Source organism: Triticum aestivum, chromosome 5D (assembly GCF_018294505.1).
Source record: "Triticum aestivum cultivar Chinese Spring chromosome 5D, IWGSC CS RefSeq v2.1, whole genome shotgun sequence".
In the NCBI taxonomy this organism is placed as follows: Eukaryota; Viridiplantae; Streptophyta; class Magnoliopsida; order Poales; family Poaceae; genus Triticum; species Triticum aestivum.
In genome coordinates this window covers 563,712,948-563,733,478 of record NC_057808.1, presented here as the reverse complement: position 1 = coordinate 563,733,478, position 20,531 = coordinate 563,712,948, and positions in this window count along the sequence as shown.

Below are 20,531 nucleotides of genomic sequence, written 5' to 3'. Positions count from 1 at the left end.
TTCTCCCCTTTTTTGGTGGCGTGGGATTCAACGAACAAGAATGGCTTTCCCTCGTGGACTCCGTCGCCCACTAGTATCTTCTTGAGCCCAATAGACAGGCTTGGACAACTTTTGGGCTACTCACCCTGCCTTGAGCCCATGACCAGTGTTGTGACTTCTTGTCATTGCTTTCCTAAAAAGAAGAGAGTGTCCAATTTTTTTACTCAAAAAAAAAATGCGACAGAAAGGAGTGTGCAATACTATGACATGACAAGATTTAATCTTTCGGATTAGGCAGGCCCTGGATCCGGTGGCCATTTGCTCAGTTGCAATGCATGCCTTGTATAGTTGGACATGGACCGCAGTAGAGGGGCGCGTCTAGGTCTCGCATGTAGAAGAATTCCTCACCTCCAAGAGCCTCTGCTTGGGCTGGCCAACTAAAGTGTTACATTCATTTGTTTTTCATAATTTTTAATACTTTGAAATAACCTAAATACATGCATTTGAAACATCACTTCACTGAAATTTTTAAAACGTTCACCATGCATTAAAAACATTGTTCATGTAATTCGTAAACGATATCATGTGATTCAAAAAAAAATGTTCATTACATTTAACAAATGCTCACTCGTTTTAAAATCATGTTCGTGGCATTTTAGAAAATGTTGATACAATGTAAAAACGTGTTCACATATTTTTGGGAAAAAGGTTATTCACATTTAATGAATGTTTGTAACACTTGAAAATATTTTGCGCGTTTAAAAAAATGTTCATGGCATTTGTGAAATATGTTTAATGTGTGTTAAAAAAATTCCACCTTGTATTTCAAAAGTTTGATGTGCATTTAACAATACATTAATAGTTATTCAGAAAAACAATCATCGTGTATTTAGAAAATGTGAAAAATGTATCTGAAAAATGTTCAACATGTACATAAAAAATGTTGAATGTGCATTTGATAAATGTTCAACATGTATTCAAGCAAAAATGGATGACAGTGAGATGATGGAGGTGGAGAACAAGGCCCAGCCGATGACATAGAAGAAAGAGGAGGGCTCAATGCGGCGGAGCAAAAGGAACAACAGTAGAGTATCCGACTTTGATTCAGCTGAGACATTTTTGTTTTTTGCTTTTGTTTAGAATTCACGAATTTTCTTCCTTGTAGCTATAAATGATGGTTCCAACTTAATTGGATTTAGTAATGACGTACATAAACAATCAATCTATACGGCTGTACCTAGCTGACAATGCTAACTCTCTGTATATTTGTATTATCGAAATTTGCACAAACCTACAAGCAAAATTTCTTCCATTAAAGATGATTCATTTTACGAGGAATTTGTTTTATATTTAGTGAATTTATTAGGCAAACAAGGAATTGGAATTCTGCCTAGAAATCTAGGAGCAGAAGAAGATGTAAGACTTGCGGACTAGGCAAATGCTGTGCAGGCGAGAAAATGGTAAGTATGGTGTACTCATGGCAAGACACGAAAGCATACACACTCACCATAAGCTGTATCAACGAATGCATCTTGTTAATTAGTTTTGACCGCTCAAACATGCCCGATGTCCTCACCACCTCAAGCTCCATGACTTCAAGTTCACCTTGATGTATTCAGTTATCGCACAGCCCATAAACAACTGCTGGTAATATGATTAAGGCATGTGAATAATCTGTTTTTCTGAATTTGTTCATAAGGCAAATCCTCGAGGTTGGCAGCACATGTCCAATTCCATCTGTTTCCATTGCACACACATGTTGTTTTTCAATTAGCAACGCAAATTAGCGACCGTCTCAATGTTATGTCTCTGTTTTCTTTTGCAATCTGCAAGGAACTCAAAGATAGTTCTACGTTTGCTCACGTGCATTCTAGTCCATAAATTGTTTGGGCAATACAGAACAGAAGAATATGTACATGTTTGGTTACAAACTAAAGTTTCTTTTGATGCTTCTGAATTAGTTGAATCCTGAATTTTGTTGTTAAGAGAATAGATAGCTCTCTTCCCGCAAAAGAAAAGGAAGTAGCTAGAGCTCTCCTATGAATGTGTATTGAGATCTTCTGGCAATGCTAGGATTTTGAGGGTTTTTGTTTAAATTAAGTGGGCAGTTCTTGCTTCTGATCATTACAATTACTTAAGTGTTCATTTTGTTATCTTGTGTGTACAATATGCTATTCTCTATTCAGCTGACTGCATGACCAATATTATACTTATTCAGTATATGAGTAACTTAATTTTCTTGTTTCATGCAGTTTGGAGCAATTCGTGATTATTACCAGTTTCAAATTAGATTTATTTCAATTGCAATGAGGTACAAGACTGGCCCTCTTCCTTGCTGTCTTATCTTTGGTGTTTATTTGGTTGAACTAGCATAAACCTAACTTTTAATATTGATGTGTTTCCGCCCAATTTGTGCAGTAAGCCATGCTAGTCATCAATTAATCAATCTCAATGTTCCCTTAATAGATGATTGCTATTGATTTGCTGTGGCTTGGCTATCGAGGACAGAACATTTACCTTTCCCCCCTAATAGTTGTTTATTTGCTCCTTCTAGGAGGCCTGCATTTTGCTAATTGTCTATTTGCTAGAGAAGTAGTGGCAATGAACATCTTTATTCTGATGCCTTATCTGAATAGCTTCAGAAATTCTTAACATGAAAATACATAATATACTTATCTGTATGTGGTAAATGCTTCGTTGTTTAAATTTTCTCTTTGTTAAATGTTGGCGAGCAGAGTATATATTCTTGATTGATTATCCTGAATCTGAATTTGGGGAACATGATCTAACTAGCTTCTAAATCAGCTGAGTTGTACTGATGATGGTGTGTTTGCTGCTCACACATTTTATTCCAAGGGCCATTATGACAAATAATGGCCACTTATAGGTTGCTGGTAATGCATTTTCACACCATACATATGCTCGTGCTTACCCCCGTTGGGTAATCAATATGATACTGCTGCACTAATCAGTGGATTTCGGTTTGTTTTATACATGAAAATAAGGTAAGAGTGTTATGTCAGCTTCAAGTCCCTCGAAACCACATACTTTGTTCGCCTTGTTCTAGGTTACCTTCTTTCATGGTGGCATAAATCTGTCTTATAGAAAATAGACGTGGATGCTTTCCTCGTCAGTTCCATGTCATTTTTGTTTGGTTCTGCTGTAATGTCAGATGTATGTGAGTTTTTGAGGTGCACAGTTCACTAGCATTACATAGGTTAGCATATCTTTGCTCCCACATTTGCATGACACATGATTTATACTTGGATTGTATATGAATTACTGTTTGTGTATGCATATGCTACTGTTTTCACCTCTAGTATTGTAACTTCCTACTTCAGTGGATGTGGTAAAGTGCAACAATACTCAATTAGGCCGTACTGATTTTTATGGTCGTCTTTTTAGCTCTTTTTAGCATCTGGCAAAGCAGTAAGATTAAAGATGTAATGGCCGTAACTATACTTCTCGTCGAAAAGCGATCTACGGGAAAAAATCCTTGTCCTCAACTCCTCAAGAATCTGGAGGATGTTGTGAGAGATCTGACCTGGGATTGTTACTCTCATACAACCCTATTCACATCCATGTTGTACTTACACTTGCGAGCTACTCACTGGCTCTGCAATTTGAATGAAACAGTTCTCATTTTCAGTCTTTTTTTCTGGGTATTCCACACGGGACGAAAAGCAATATAAATACTTGTCTAATTTTCTTACTTTTGACACACATAATTATATATAATGCACGCAGATGAACCGGCAATGGATGTACGGTGACAGACACACCTCCGAGTACATTAAGGGCGTGCATAATTTTCTCGAAGTGGCTGAGGCAAACAAGCAGAATGGTTTATGTGTTGTCCATGCCCTAAATGTGGGAATACGAAGTCTTACTCTGACCGGAAAATCCTTCACACCCACCTGCTTTACAAGGGTTTCATGCCACACTATAATGTTTGGACGAGGCACGAAGAAATAGGGGTTATAATGGAAGACAACGAAGAAGAAGAGGACGATGACAACTATGTGCCCCCTGAATACGGTGATGCTACAACGGGGGAAGCTGCTGAAGATCAAGAGGAACCAGACAATGTACCCATGATGATGATCTCCGCCGGGTCATTGTCGATGCAAGGACATAATGCGAAAGTCAAAAGGAGAAGCTGAAGTTCGATCGCATGTTAGAGGATCACAAAAAAGGGTTGTACCCCAATTGTGAAGATGGCAACACAAAGCTTGGTACCGTACTGGAATTGCTGCAGTGGAAGGCAGAGAATGCTGTGCCTGACAAAGGATTTGAGAAGCTACTGAAAATATTGAAGAAGAAGCTTTCAAAGGATAACGAATTGCCCGACAGTACGTACGCAACAAAGAAGGTCGTATGCCCTCTAGGATTGGAGGTGCAGAAGATACATGCATGCCCTAATGACTGCATCCTCTACCGCGGTGCGTACGAGGATTTGAACGCATACCCGGTATGCGGTGCATTGCGGTATAATATCAGACGAGATGACCCTGGTGATGTTGACGGCGAGCCCCCCAGGAAGAGGGTTCCTGCGAAGGTGATGTGGTATGCTCCTATAATACCACGGTTGAAACGTCTGTTTAGAAACGAAGAGCATGCCAAGTTGATACAATGGCACAGAGAGGGCCGTAAGAAAGACGGGAAGTTGAGAGCACCCGCTGATGGGTCGCAGTGGAGAAAAATTGAGAGAAAGTACTGGGCTGAGTTTGCAGGTGACCCAAGGAACGGATGGTTTGGTTTAAGCGCGGATGGCTTTAATCCTTTCGGGGAGCAGAGCAGCAATCACAGCACCTGGCCCGTGACTCTATGTATGTATAACCTTCCTCCTTGGATGTGCATGAAGCGTGCCAGTTCTCATCCAAGGCCCTAAGCAACCCGGCAACGACATTGCTGTGTACCTAAGGCCATTAGTTGAAGAACTTTTACAGTTGTGGAATGGAAACGGTGTACATGTGTGGGATGAGCACAAACAAGAGGAATTTAACCTGCACGCGTTGCTGTTTGCAACCATCAACGATTGGCCCGCTCTCAGTAACCTTTCAGGACAGACAAACAAGGGATACCACGCATGCATGCACTGTTTAGCTGACACCGAAAGTATATACCTGGACAAATGCAGGAAGAATGTGTACCTGGGCCATCGTCGATTTCTTCCGACCAACCATCAATGTCGAAAGAAAGGCAAGCATTTCAAAGGCAAGGCAGGTCACCGGAAGAAGCCCGCCATGCGTACCGGTGATCACGTACTTGCTATGGTCAATGATTTACACGTAATCTTTGGAAAGGGTCCCGGCGGACTAGCTATTCCGAATGACGCTGAGGGACGCGCACCCATGTGGAAGAAGAAATCTATATTTTGGGACCTACCCTACTGGAAAGACCTAGAGGTCCGCTCTTCAATCGACGTGATACACGTGACGAAGAACCTTTGCGTGAACCTGCTAGGCTTCTTGGGCGTGTATGGGAAGACAAAAGATACACCTAAGGCATGGGAGGACCTGCAACATTTGCACGAAAAAAACGTCAGTATGAAGGTCCTGCTAGCTACGCTCTTACCAAAGAAGAGAAGGAAATCTTCTTGGAATGCCTGCTCAGTATGAAGGTCCCGACTGGCTTCTCGTCGAATATAAAGGGAATAATAAATATGCCAGAGAAAAAGTTTCAGAACCTAAAGTCTCATGACTGCCACGTGATTATGACGCAACTGCTTCCGGTTGCATTGAGGGGCTTCTACCGGAAAACGTCTGATTAGCCATTGTGAAGCTATGTTCATTCCTCAATGCAATCTCTCATAAGGTGATCGATCCCGAAATCATACCAAGGCTAAGGAGTGATCCAGAAATCAGTTTCGAGCTGGTGTTCCCACCATCCTTCTTTAATATCATGACACACGTCCTAGTTCATCTAGTTGACGAGATTGTCATGCCGGGCCCCGTATTTCTACACAATATGTTCCCCTTTGAGAGGTTCATGGGAGTCCTAAAGAAATATGTCTGTAACCGCGCTAGGCCAGAAGGAAGCATCTCCATGGGCCATCAAATAGAGGATGTCATTGGGTTTTGTGTTGACTTCATTCCTGGCCTTAAGAAGATAGGTATCCCTAAATCGTAGTATGAGGGGAGACTGACAGGAAAAGGCACGCTTGGAGGGGACTCAATAATATGCATGGACGGGCATTCTTGGTCTCAAGCACACTACACAGTTCTACAGAACTCTACCTTGGTGACCCCGTATGTTGATGAACACAAGAACAGTCTGCGCTCCAAACACCCGGAGCAGTGTGATGATTGGATTACATGTGAACACATCAGGACTTTCAGCAGTTGGTTGGAAACACGTCTCAGAGGTGACAACACTGTTTGTGATGAGCTGTACTTGTTGTCCAGGGGACCATCTTCGACTGTATTGACTTACAAAGGATACGATATAAATGGGAATACATTTTACACGATCGCCCAAGATCGAAAAAGCACCAACCAAAACAGCGGTGTCCTCTTTGATGCAGCAACCAAGAGGGGAAAAGACACATATTATGGTTACATAGTGGACATATGGGAACTTGACTATGGACATGATTTTAAGGTCCCTTTGTTTAAGTGCAAATGGGTCAATTTGTCAGGAGGCGGGGTACAGGTAGGCCCACAGTACGGAATGACAACCGTGGATCTGAACAATCTTGGGTACACTGACGAACCGTTCGTCCTAGCCAATGATGCGGCATAGGTTATCTATGTGAAGGACATGTCTACCAAACCGAGAAAAAGAAAAGATAAGGAAGCGAATACATCATACGATGAGCCAAAGCGCCACATAGTTCTTTCACACTACTAGGAAAAGGGCTATAGATAATATGGACACTAATGGCGCACCACACATGTGGTGCGCCATTAGTATATACTAATGGCGCACCATGTGTTGGTACGTCATTAGTGTCCAAATACTAATGGCGCACCACATCCACGGTGCGCCACTACTAACAATTTTTTTTCATTTTTTTTTAAAACTAGTAATGGCGCACCAGGGGATAGTGCGCCATTACTAGTTTAACTAGTAATGGCGCACCACACTCTCGGTGCGCCACTACTAACAATTTTTTTTTCAAAACTAGTAATTGCGCACCAGGGGACAGTGCGCCATTACTAGTTTTAACTAGTAATGGCGCACCACACCCTCGGTGTGCCACTACTAACAAATTTTTTTATTTTTTTTTTCAAACTAGTAATGGCGCACCACACCCACGGTGCGCCATTACTAACTTTGCCCAAAAATTCCACCGAATGAACCCCCCCCCCCTCGTCGACCGCCTTTTCAGTTTTAGAAAAAATAAAAGAAAATGATGGAAATATCAAAAAAAAAATTAAGTTTCCCATGTGATATGTGGTCTAGTTGTTGGGAAAATTTACAAATATGAATTTCGACTTTATTTGCAAAATCTCTCTGGAATTTGTAAAATGGGCATAACTTTTGCATACGAACTCGGATTAAAAAGTTTTTTATATGAAAAATCATCTACTCGAAAAGATACATCCGAATTCAACCGGGGGAACCCCGTTGAACATTTTTAGAATCCCCAAAAACCTAACAGAAAAAAGATACGGGACTTTTAAGATCTCGAGGGGGAAAAATGGAAAAAAATTCAAACTTACTAGTGGCGCACCATTTGCTAGGTGCGCCACTAGTAACAGAAAAAAATAGTTTCAATTTTTTTTGGAAAAAATGTTCAAAAAATGATACGTAATATGAACGGAAGTTTGAAATATTTTTTCAAAATTTCATCACACTCATGAACATGAACAAAGTCCTAGAAATCAACAAGGTTTAATAGGATTGATATGCTAGATATATCAACAAGTGCCTGTTAAGTGAGCTGGTGCTGGGGTTGGATAGAACTCTGAAGTTAAGCGTGCTTGGGCTGGAGTAGTGTGAGGATGGGTGACCTTTTGGGAAGTTTGACCAAGGAGTGCGATTTGACTTGAGATTAAGCATATTGACCCGAGATTAAGCCATAGTGACCCGAGATTAAGAAAAAAACGAAAAAAAATATTTGAAAAAAATATTTCTGAATTTTTTTTGAAAAAAAATGTTAGTAATGGCGCACCGTGTGATGTACTAATGGCGCACTGGCTGGTGCGCCATTAGTATACCAGATACTAATGGCGCGGTGCGCCATTAGTATACCAGATACTAATGGCGCGGTGCGCCATTAGTAAAAAATTCTATTGGCGTGATGCTAGTGGCGCACCTGTAGTGCGACATTAGTAGGCAAAATAGGTGCGCCACTAGCAGGCCTTTTCCTAGTAGTGTCAGGAAAAAGGGACATCGTGGGAGTGGAGGGCAAGACAGACATGTCTCAAGATTATGAAAAGTTTCATGAAATTCCTCCCTTCAAAGTCAAGGCTGACCCAAGCATCCTGATAAACGATGAAGGTTATCCATGGTTACGGCGCAATAAGCAAAGGACACAAGTGAAGAAGAAGTGAAGACTTTCTCTCCACAACTATTATGATGATACCATGCCAACTTTCAACATTTTTGTAGTTCATTTGAAATGCCTGTTGTAATAGACGAGTTTCCGTATGAAACCCTGATATCTCGAAACAGATTGTCCGTTTTGTACACGAAGTGCATCCAGTTCTTGCCGTAACCCTCTCAACTTTTCGGCACATGCTATGTGGGTGAAATGATGATACCATGCCAACTTTCAACCTTTTCGTAGTTCGTTTGAAATGCTTTTCAATTTCAGGGTCTTATAGCTCAAAAAATCAATAAATGCATGAAAAATAACAAATGAAGACAGAAAGGGTTAAAAATTGATGATGTGGCTTTGAATGTTGCATTTTGAACACACAAGAAGTCCGGAGTTGTAATAAGTTATTAAAAATAAAAGAGAGGCGCAATGCTCATCTGCACGTTGCTTAGCTTCACGCCTTGAGGAAATAGTGTAGACTGCACAGAGCTATGTGTAGTTCTCGTCCGAAACCCTGATAGCTCCGTGCAGTCTACACCACTTCCTCAAGGCCTGAAGCTAAGCAACGTGCATGTGAGCATTGCGCCTCTCCTTCATCGTCTCTGCACTCAGGGCTTATAAACCGCTGCGAGTGCCTCTCGCTTGGCGAGGTGGGACTAAAAAATAGCTGCAGAAAGAATCAACTAAAAAACTCTTTACCGGTTCATGCCATGAACCGGTACTAAAGGTGCTCGTGGGGCCCAAGCCTTAGAACCGGTACCAAATGAAATACCTTTGTAACAGCCTTAGAACCGGTACTAAAGGAATCAACTAAAAAGCTTTTATAAACCTCTAGTATTATTGAAACTAAAATTATATAGAATTTATGCAACTAAAATTATCAAAGTATTTTCTGTTCAAAACATTAAAAGCAAAAAGAATTTTCATAAAATAAATACAAAAAGCAAAAAAGAAAATAAAATAAATAAGTATAAACAAAATAAACTTTTATAAATAAGTAGAAACAAAATAAAATGAAATAAAATAAATAAGTAGAAACAAAATAAAATAAAATAAACTTTTATAAAATAAATAACTAGAAACAAAATAAAATAAAATAAACTATAATAAAATAAAATAAATAAACCTTAATAAAATAAATAAAAATAGCAACTGTAAGTATTTTGTTGTAAGTAGAAACAAAATAAAAAAATAAAGCATGAAAGAAAACAAAAAATGGAAAAAAAATGCCACCTACTGGGCCACCACGGCCTGAATACGACCACAAACCCACCCATGGGCCAGGATTCAGGCCCGTAGAAGGCCCAGTAGGGCTACAGGCAGATACAGTGTGTTTAGGCCCGTAAGCCTGTATTTGAGAGGAGCTCGAGAGGGCAGCGGGAGTGGGGCTTATAAACCACTCTCAAGCTCCCTCAACTAGCGAGGTGGGACTAAACTTTCGTGCCACGACGCGGGCAGCATAAGGCCTTTAGTCCCGGTTGGTGCCACCAATCGGGACTAAAGGTGTGCATTGGTACCGGTTCATGGTACCAACCGGAACCAATGCCCACCCTTTAGTCCCGGTTGGTGCCACCAACCGGGACCAAAGGTCTCTGCTTCCCACCCTTTGGGCTGCTGAAAAGAGACCTTTGGTCCCGGTTGGTGGCACCAACCGGGACCAATGCTCCGTCTATATATACAACACTTGTGAAAAACTTCGTTCAGCTCTTCGATCCCGCCCCGATGACGCCGCCAGGCTGCCCCTCTGCCTCACCGTCGCCGTCGTCGCCCTGCCTCCGACGCCGTCGAGCGCCGCCCCGACACCGTCGCTGCCCCGCGCCACCCCTGCCCCGACGACGCCGGCCCTGCCTCCTCTCGTCGCCCGTCACCGTGCCCCTACCCCACCGTCGCCGTCGCCATGCCCTGCTTCCTCGTCGCCGTCCCCGTGCCCTGCCTCCTCGTCGCCGCCCCCCTGCAGTGAGCTCATTCTCCTCGTCGCTGGGCGCCCTATCTGCATATGCATTTTCTAGCTAATTAAGTTTAGATGTGTAGTTGTATTAATTTAGATGTGTAGTTGTTGTAATTTGTTCATAAAAGAATATGCAAAAGTTAGAATTTTTTTCTGTTCATAGATTTTTTTGGTGATATTATTGTTGAATATGCAAATGTTTGTATGTTCATATGCAAAGAATATGTCAATTTTTCATAGAATTTTTATGATTTTTTCTGTTGTAATTTTGTTCATAGAATTTCTATGATTTTTTTCTGTTGTAATTTTGTTCATAGAATTTCTATGATTTTTTTGTTCATAGAATTTTCTTTGTCAATTTATGTATATGTTCATATTGTGTATGTATAGGAAAATTGTGTATGATCAAAGTCATTTATGTATATGTTCATATTTAGAAGAAAAAGCAGGAGAGGAAAAAGGAAAATAAGAAGAGGAAGAAGGAGAAGAAGAAGAAGAAGAAGAGAAATAAATAAGAAGATGAAAAAGAAGAAAAAAAATGAGGAGAAGAAGAAGGAATAGAGGAGAAGAAGAAGAAATAGAAGGAATAGAGGAGAAGAATATTCCTTTATTCCTTTCTTCTTCTCCTCTTTTTTTTCTTCTTCTTCCTCTTCTTATTTTTATCGGGTATGTCATTGTCGATATACCCCCCTTCCCCGATAACTTTTAGTACTTACAAAGTGTTTAATATAATTAGTTAGAAAAATAATATAACTAGTTAAACTAGTTTATTTTTAGTAAGTACTACTTTATTTTATTTATAGTAAGTGCTTAGTAGTTGAACTAGTTGATTTAATAAAACTACTTTATTTTACTATAGAAGTAGTTTATTTTTAGTAAGTACTACTTTATTTTATTTATAGTAAGTGCTTAGAAGTTGAACTAGTTGATTTAATTAAACTACTTTATTTTACTATAGAAGTAGTTTATTTTTAGCAAGAAAATTAATAGAACTAGTTTATTTTTTTAGTCAAGCAATTATTCCCGCATCGACGTCGACGATGCCTATCCCACATCCTCATCGTCAACTCGGCGGAGGAGGCCTGCTTGATCAGAGGGGCCATGTCCGGGACTGGGCTCTGCCGGGCTGGTATTGGGAGGTGCTACCTTCCGGGGGGCGTAGGTTGGTGAGGAGCCAGCCCGTTGTTGACCCGATCCTTGTTTGGTGGCGGTCGCGTGGGCCAGTGACGGTGCCGAGGCTTCCGGACACCGCGGAGGTGGTATGTCACCGTGTCAGCGAGGAGGACGAGCACGTCCGTCGCTACATGGTTGCGTTGGAGGGCAGGTTCGACAATACCTGGCAGGTTCTTCAGGGATCTCACTCAAGCTATGATCCTGTGATGGTTCCTTCTCTTTGGGTGTCCACCGCCCGCGCCGATACCTGTCGGGCGCTACGGTTCTAGCTATATTAGCGATGCTATATGTATGATAGTATTCGAGGTGTATTAGTGATAATATTCGACGATGTACGGACGCAAGAGATGATGTAGTTTTGCTTATAATTGAATGCATGCTAATTTGAATACTACTTTGTTTTACGATTTGGTTTTGCTTATTGAATGCTCAAATTGGAAAACTACTCCTACTTTGAATGCTAAAATTGGAGAGCACTATGCAAGGCGTATGCATTTGATTAGTTGATAGCTTATAGGGTTTTTGTTTTTGCAGAAATCTAGGAGCCCCCTCCATCATCCCCGCCGTCGTCCCCGTCACCGAACCCCCTCCGACCTCGAGGTGAGACCAGCCAAATCTCCATGTCAATATGAGTCCTATAAGATATTTTGAAATGTTTTTGCTCATATTTTCAACCATTTAAATGTAATGGCCATCAAGTTTGAATGCTCATATGATGTAGATAAAAACATGTATATTTCCGTTCCGGCAAATTTCAGGCGCTCGATATGTCCTTTTTTAGAAAGATAATTAAACGATATTTCGGGTTGACTTTAAGTCTGTCGATTCTCCACCATATATGAGAGGAGGAAGAATCCCGACTGTTTTCGTGGGGGTAGCTTCTCCTTCGTTCCCGTGTGCTAGACAATTTGGTGTAATGCACTCGGGAATGAAAGGAGGAGCTACCACATCACCGACGGTCGCAAATGTCAGTGAGGAATCAGTGAGGGAGAGTCTCCACCATATATATAGAGGACGAAGAATCTCGACTATTGGCATGGGGGTAGCTTCTCCTTCATTCCCGTGTGCTAGACAATTTGGTGTAATGCACTCGGGAATGAAAGGAGGAGCTACCATCACCGACGGTCGAATATGTACACCACGTGAGCTGAGAGTTTTCAAGAAAAGACTCAACAGACCGATAGTCAACCCGTGATGAATAATCATGGTATAATTTAGGTTTTTTAGTACATATATTTAATTGTACAAGTTTAATATTTGAATTATGAACATAGGAAATGTCGTACTCGGACGACGAAAGTTCCCGGGGGAGTGCGACTGGTGCCACGACGACTGAGGTCTGTGTGACAGGCCTCACCTAGACGAAGATCGGCGCTTCAGCATTAAGCTCTAGGAGACCTTCGATGTTGAAATGGTACGCAACGATGACAAGTGTTTTTTTCGTAATTAAGCACGACTTGAACTATTTCAATGTGTAATTTTCATCTTTTACAATTCGACTAGCTTATCCCATGCCATGCAAGACGCTATGTCTTGGAGAGGACGGGTTTTGAAGACCATGAAAGTATGGAAACAAAGAAAATTCACCTAAGGACCCATCATGGTATGGATTTCGAAGTAAAACTGTACAATTCTGAGAGCGTAACCCATTTTGGTTGCAAAAAATGGGAAGCACTTTGCAAGATGTATGGTTTTCATGAGGATATAATTGTCACCATGGATCTTGGTGATCCTGAAATCGAGCAAGACAATATGGACATTTGGGTCCTTGTTGATACGCCTCGAATTCTACCGCTATGTGATACGTCTCCAACGTATCAATAATTTTTGATTGCTTCATGCTATATTATATTCTGTTTTGGATGATTAATGGGCTTTGTTATACACTTTTATATTATTTTTGGAACAAACCTATTAACTGGAGGCCCAGCCCAAATTGCTGTTTTTTGCCTATTTTAGAGTTTCGCAGAAAAAGAATATCAAACGGAGTCCAAACAGAATGAAACCTTCGGGAACGTGATTTTCGGAACAAACGTGATCCAGAGAACTTGGAGTCTACGTCAAGAAATCAACCAGGAGAGCACGAGGCAGGGGGGCGCGCCCTCCACCCTCGTGGGGCCCATGTTGCTCCACCGACGTACTTCTTCCTCCTATATATACCCACGTACCCCCAAACCAACAGAGGCATCCACGAAAACCTAATTCCACCGCCGCAACCTTCTGTACCCGTGAGATCCCATCTTGGGGCCTTTTCCGGTGTCCTGCCGGAGGGGGCATTGATCACGGAGGGCTTCTGCATCAACACCATAGCCTCTCCAATGATGTGTGAGTAGTTTACCTCAGACCTTCGGGTCCATAGTTATTAGCCAGATGGCTTCTTCTCTCTCTTTGGATCTCAATACAAAGTTCTCCACGATTCTCGTGCAGATCTATTCGATGTAATCTTCTTTTGCGGTGTGTTTGTTGAGACCGATGAATTGTTGGTTTATGATCAAGTTTATCTATGAACAATATTTGAATCTTCTCTGAATTCTTTTATGTATGATTGGTTATCTTTGCAAGTCTCTTCGAATTATCAGTTTGGTTTGGCCTACTAGATTGACCTTTCTTGCAATGGGAGAAGTGCTTAGCTTTGGGTTCAACCTTGCGGTGTCCTTTCCCAGTGATAGCAGGGGAAGCAAGGCACGTATTGTATTGTTGCCATCGAGGATAACAAGATGGGGTTTATATCATATTGCATGAGTTTATCCCTCTATATCATGTCATCTTACTTAAAGCATCACTCTGTTCTTATGAACTTAATACTCTAGGTGCATGCTGGATAGCGGTCGATGTGTGGAGTAATAGTAGTAGATGCAGGCAGGAGTCGGTCTACTTGTCTCGGACGTGATGCCTATATACATGATCATACCTAGATATTCTCATAACTATGCTCAATTATATCAATTGCTCAACAGTAATTTGTTCACCCACCATAATACTTATGCTCTTGAGAGAAGCCACTAGTGAAACCTATGGCCCCCGGGTCTATTTTCCATCATATTAATCTTCCAACACTTAGCCATTTTTATTGCCTTTTATTTTACTTTGCATCTTTATTATAAAAATACCAAAAATATTATATTATCATATCTATCAGATCTCACTTTCGTAAGTGACCGTGAAGGGATTGACAACCCCTTTATTGCGTTGGTTGCGAGGTTTTTATTTGTTTGTGTAGATGCGAGGGACTTGAGCGTGGCCTCCTACTGGATTGATACCTTGGTTCTCAAAAACTGAGGGAAATACTTACGCTGCTTTACTGCATCACCCTTTCCTCTTCAAGGGAAAACCAACGCAGTGCTCAAGAGGTAGCAAGAAGGATTTCTGGCGCCGTTGCCGGGGAGTCTACGCAAAAGTCAACATACCAAGTACCCATCACAACCTCTTACCTCCCGCATTACATTATTTGCCATTTGCCTCTTGTTTTCCTCTCCCCCACTTCATCCTTGCCGTTTTATTCGCCCTCTCTTTTCCGTTCGCCTCCCTCTTTCTTTTTGCTCCTCGCACTTTCTGCCGTTATGTCTGAAATTGGGGAAATTATTGTCGATATGGACAATAACAATAACATGGAAAATTCGGATGCTCCTGCTGAAGAACCCCCTATCTTATATACAAAAAGTTCCGAATTGGTAGTGGTAATATTATTGGAAAAGGGGTTATTCAAGATTTCTTTACTTGTGCTGGTGCTTTGCCTTCTATGGGTAGTTCTATTCTTCATAGAACTAGTAGTCTTGCGGACGCTATTGCCATGCTTGTAGTTGAACTTGAAAGAAAATTTATGCACATGCACCTGTGCATACAAAGGATTTTCCTAGAATTTTCTAATATTGAGCATTCTTTTGTTAAGCGTTCCGCTACTATCTTTTTGGCTCATGAGTTCAGATTTATAATAAAAGAGGCCAAAGAGATCTTTGCACACTATAGAGTGGACGTTGGCCATCCTCCCATATAGACTATCTTATTTGATCAAGAGGAAATAATGTGTTTTCAATCTCTAGACTATGTTGCTTTTAATGAAAACCTTAGAAAAAGGGTTCCTACCAACATTCTAGTTGATAGAATTTCTGAACTTAATAATGATTTTTCTATTCGAAATAATGAGCTAGGATACTCTCTCGAGTATAGGCTCACGAAATTTTGTCAAAAGAATGCTTATAATGATGAATTGGTTGTGCAATATGAAGGGCCGAAGGAGGAACCCATACCTCCAAAGGTTGACCTTGGGGACTTCTGTCCCATTAAATTTAGCCCTTTTGATTAATTTTGCTTGCCTCAAAGAAAACTTGCTGCTGAACGTAGAGAATATGAAATGAGTTTTCGTGATCTATCCTATTATTATGGCAATACCTAGATCTATCCTTGCTTTTATGCCTAGCTAGGGGCGTTAAGCGATAGCGCTTGTTGGGAGGCAACCCAATTTTATTTTTAGTTTTTTGCTTTTTGCTTCTGTTTAGGAATAAATAGTTGATCTAGCCTCTGGTTAGACTTGTTTTTATGTTTTAATTAGTGTTTGTGACAAGTTAAACCTATAGGATCTTCTTGGATGATAGTTTTTGATCTTGCTGAAAATTCCAGAAACTTTCTGTTCACGAAAACAATTGTTAAAAATCACCAGAAAGTGATAAAATATTGATTCCAATTGCTGATGATCAATAAACAAATTGTCTAGGTCGTCCTATTTTGGCTGAATTTTTTGAGTTCCATAAGTTTGCGTTAGTTACAGATTACTACAGACTGTTCTGTTTTTGACAGATTCTGTTTTTCGTGTGTTGTTTGCTTATTTTGATGAATCTATGGCTAATAAAATAGTTTATAAACCATAGAAAATTTGGAATACAGTAGGTTTAACACCAATATAAATAAATAATGAGTTCATTACAGTACCTTGAAGTGATGTTTTGTTTTCTTTCGCTAACGGAGCTCACGAGATTTTCTGTTAAGTTTTGTGTTGTGAAGTTTTCAAGTTTTGGGTAAAAGATTTGATGGATTATGGAACAAGGAGTGACAAGAGCCTAAGCTTGGGGATGCCCATGGCACCCCAAGATAATCTAAAACACCAAAAAGCCAAAGCTTGGGGATGCCCCGGAAGGCATCCCCTCTTTCGTCTACTTCCATCGGTAACTTTACTTGGAGCTATATTTTTATTCACCACATGATATGTGTTTTGCTTGGAGCGTCTTGTATGATTTGAGTCTTTGCTTTTTAGTTTACCACAATCATCTTTTCTGTACACACCTTTTGAGAGAGACACACATGATTCGGAATTTATTAGAATACTCTATGCGCTTCGCTTATATCTTTTGAGCCATATAGTTTTTGCTCTAGTGCTTCACTTATATCTTTAAGAGCATGGCGGTGGTTTTGTTTTATGGAAACTATTATTCTCTCATGCTTCACTTATATTATTTTGAGAGTCTAAAACAGCATGGTAATTTGCTTAAATTGGGAAATTAATCCTAATATGTTAGGTATTTAAGACTAGTAAAAAACTTTCTTATGAGTGTGTTGAATACTAAGAGAAGTTTGATGCTTGATGATTGTTTTGAGATATGCAGGTAGTGATATTAAAGTTGTGCTAGTTGAGTAGTTGTGGAATTTAGAAATACTTGTGTTGAATTTTGCAAGTCCCGTAGCATGCACGTATGGTAAACGTTATGTAACAAATTTGAAACATGAGGTGTTCTTTGATTGTCTTCCTTATGAGTGGCGGTCGGGGACGAGCGTTGGTCTTTCCTACCAATCTTCCCCCTAGGAGCATGCGCGTAGTGCTTGGTTTTTGATGACTTTTAGATTTTTGCAATAAGTATGTGAGTTCTTTATGACTAATGTTGAGTCCATGGATTATACGCACTCTTACCCTTCCATCATTGCTAGCCTCTTCGGTACCGTGCATTGTCCTTTCTCACATTGAGAGTTGGTGCATCACCGATGCATCCAAACCCTGTGATATGATACGCTCTGTCACACATAAACCTCCTTATATCTTCCTCAAAAGAGCCACCATACCTACCTATTATGGCATTTCCATAGCCATTCCGAGATATATTGCCATGCAACTTTCCACCGTTCCGTTTATCATGACACGTTCATCATTGTCATATTGCTTTGCATGATCATGTAGTTGACATCGTATTTGTGGCAAAGCCACCGTTCATAATTTTTCATACATGTCACTCTTGATTCATTGCCTATCCCGGTATACCGCCGGAGGCATTCATATAGAGTCATACTTTGTTCTAGTATTGAGTTGTAATCATTGAGTTGTAAATAAATAGAAGTGTGATGATCATGATTCATAGAGCATTGTCCCAGAAAAAGTAGAAAGGCCAAATAAAAAAGGAAGGCCCAAAAAAAAGAGAAAATAAAAAGGGACAATGCTACTATCCCTTTTTCCACACTTGTGCTTCAAAGTAGCACCATGATCTTCATGATAGAGAGTCTATTGTTTTGTCACTTTCATATACTAGTGGGAATTTTTCATTATAGAATTTGGCTTGTATATTTCAACAATGGGCTTCCTCAAATGCCCTAGGTCTTCGTGAGCAAGCAAGTTGGATGCACACCCACTTAGTTTCTTTTTGTTGAGCTTTCATGCATTTATAGCTCTCGTGCATCCGTTGCATGGCAATCCCTACTCCTTGCATTAACATCAATCGATGGGCATCTCCATAGCCCGTTGATTAGCTGCGTTGATGTGAGACTTTCTCCTTTTTTGTCTTCTCCACATAACCCCCATCATTATATTCTATTCCACCCATAGTGCTATATCCATGGCTCATTCTCATGTATTGCGTGAAGGTCGAAAAAGTTTGAGATTACTAAAGTATGAAACAATTGCTTGGTTTGTCATCGGGGTTGTGCATGATGAGAGCATTTTTGTGTGACGAAAATGGAGCATGACTAAACTATATGATTTTGTAGGGATGAACTTTCTTTGGCCATGTTATTTTGAGAAGACATAATTGCTTAGTTAGTATGCTAGAAGTATTATTACTTTTATGTCGATATTAATCTTTTATCTTGAATCTTTTGGATCTAAATATTCATACCACAATTAAGAGGGTGACATTAAAAAATTATGCCAAGTAGCATTCCGCATAAAAAATTCTGTTTTTATCATTTACCTACTCGAGGACGAGCAGGAATTAAGCTTGGGGATGCTTGTTACATCTCCAACGTATCTATAATTTTTGATTTCTTCATGCTATACTATATTCTGTTTTGGATGATTAATGGGCTTTGTTATACACTTTTATATTATTTTTGGGACTAACCTATTAACCGGAGGCCCAGCCCAAGTTGTTGTTTTTCTGCCTATTTCAGAGTTTCGCAGAAAAAGAATATCAAACGGAGTCCAAACGGAATGAAACCTCCGGGAACGTGATTTTCGAAACAAACGTGATCCAAAGGACTTGGAGTCTACGTCAAGAAATCAACCAGGAGAGCACGAGGCAGGGGGCGCGCCCTCCACCCTCGTGGGGTCCACGTTGCTCCACCGACGTACTTCTTCCTCCTATATATACCCACGTACCCCCAAACCAATAGAGGAATCCACGAAAACCTAATTCCACCGCCGCAACCTTCTGTACCCGTGAGATCCCATCTTGGGGCCTTTTTCGGCGTCCTGCCGGAGGGGGCATTGATCACGGAGGGCTTCTGCATCAACACCATAGCCTCTCCGATGATGTGGGAGTAGTTTACCTCAGACCTTCGGGTCCATATTTATTAGCTAGATGGCTTCTTCTCTCTCTTTGGATCTCAATACAAAGTTCTCCACGATTCTCGTGGAGATCTATTCGATGTAATCTTCTTTTGCGGTGTGTTTGTTGAGACCGATGAATTGTGGGTTTATGATCAAGTTTATCTATGAACAATATTTGAATCTTCTCTGAATTCTTTTATGTATGATTGGTTATCTTTGCAAGTCTCTTCGAATTATCAGTTTGGTTTGGCATACTAGATTGATCTTTCTTGCAATGGGAGAAGTGCTTAGCTTTGGGTTCAATCTTGCGGTGTCCTTTCCCAGTGACAGCAGGGGCAGCAAGGCATGTATTGTATTGTTGCCATCGAGGATAACAAGATGGGGTTTATATCGTATTGCATGAGTTTATCACTCTAGATCATGTCATCTTACTTAAAGCATTACTCTGTTCTTATGAACTTAATACTCTAGATGCACGCTGGATAGCGGTCGATGTGTGGAGTAATAGTAGTAGATGCAGGCAGGAGTCGGTCTACTTGTCTCGGACGTGATGCCTATATACATGATCATACCTAGATATTCTCATAACTATGCTCAATTCTATCAATTGCTCAACAGTAATTTGTTCACCCACCGTAATACTTATGCTCTTGAGAGAAGCCACTAGTGAAACATATGGCCCCCGGGTCTATTTTCCATCATATTAATCTTCCAACACTTAGCCATTTTTATTGCGTTTTATTTTACTTTGCATCTTTATTGTAAAAATACCAAAAATATTATCTTATCATATCTATCAGATCTCACTTTCGTAAGTGACCGTGAAGGGATTGACAACCCCTTTATTGCGTTGGTTGCGAGGTTTTTATTTGTTTGTGTAGGTGCGAGGGACTTGAGCATGGCCTCCTACTGGATTGATACCTTGGTTCTCAAAAACTAAGGGAAATACTTACGTTGCTTTACTGCATCACCCTTTCTTCTTCAAGGAAAAACCAACGCAGTGCTCAAGAGGTAGCACTATGTGAGTTTCTCAAACATAGTTATTAACTAATTTATATTGTTTATTTCAAAATAGTTGACAGCTTATTTCCATTGACAGCTTATTTTCATTCTTCGAAGAATGTGCGGAAGATGGTAGACAAAACCCACTACAACGAGGGCTCTGAATTAACTTATCAGGAGAAAAATCATCTCATCGC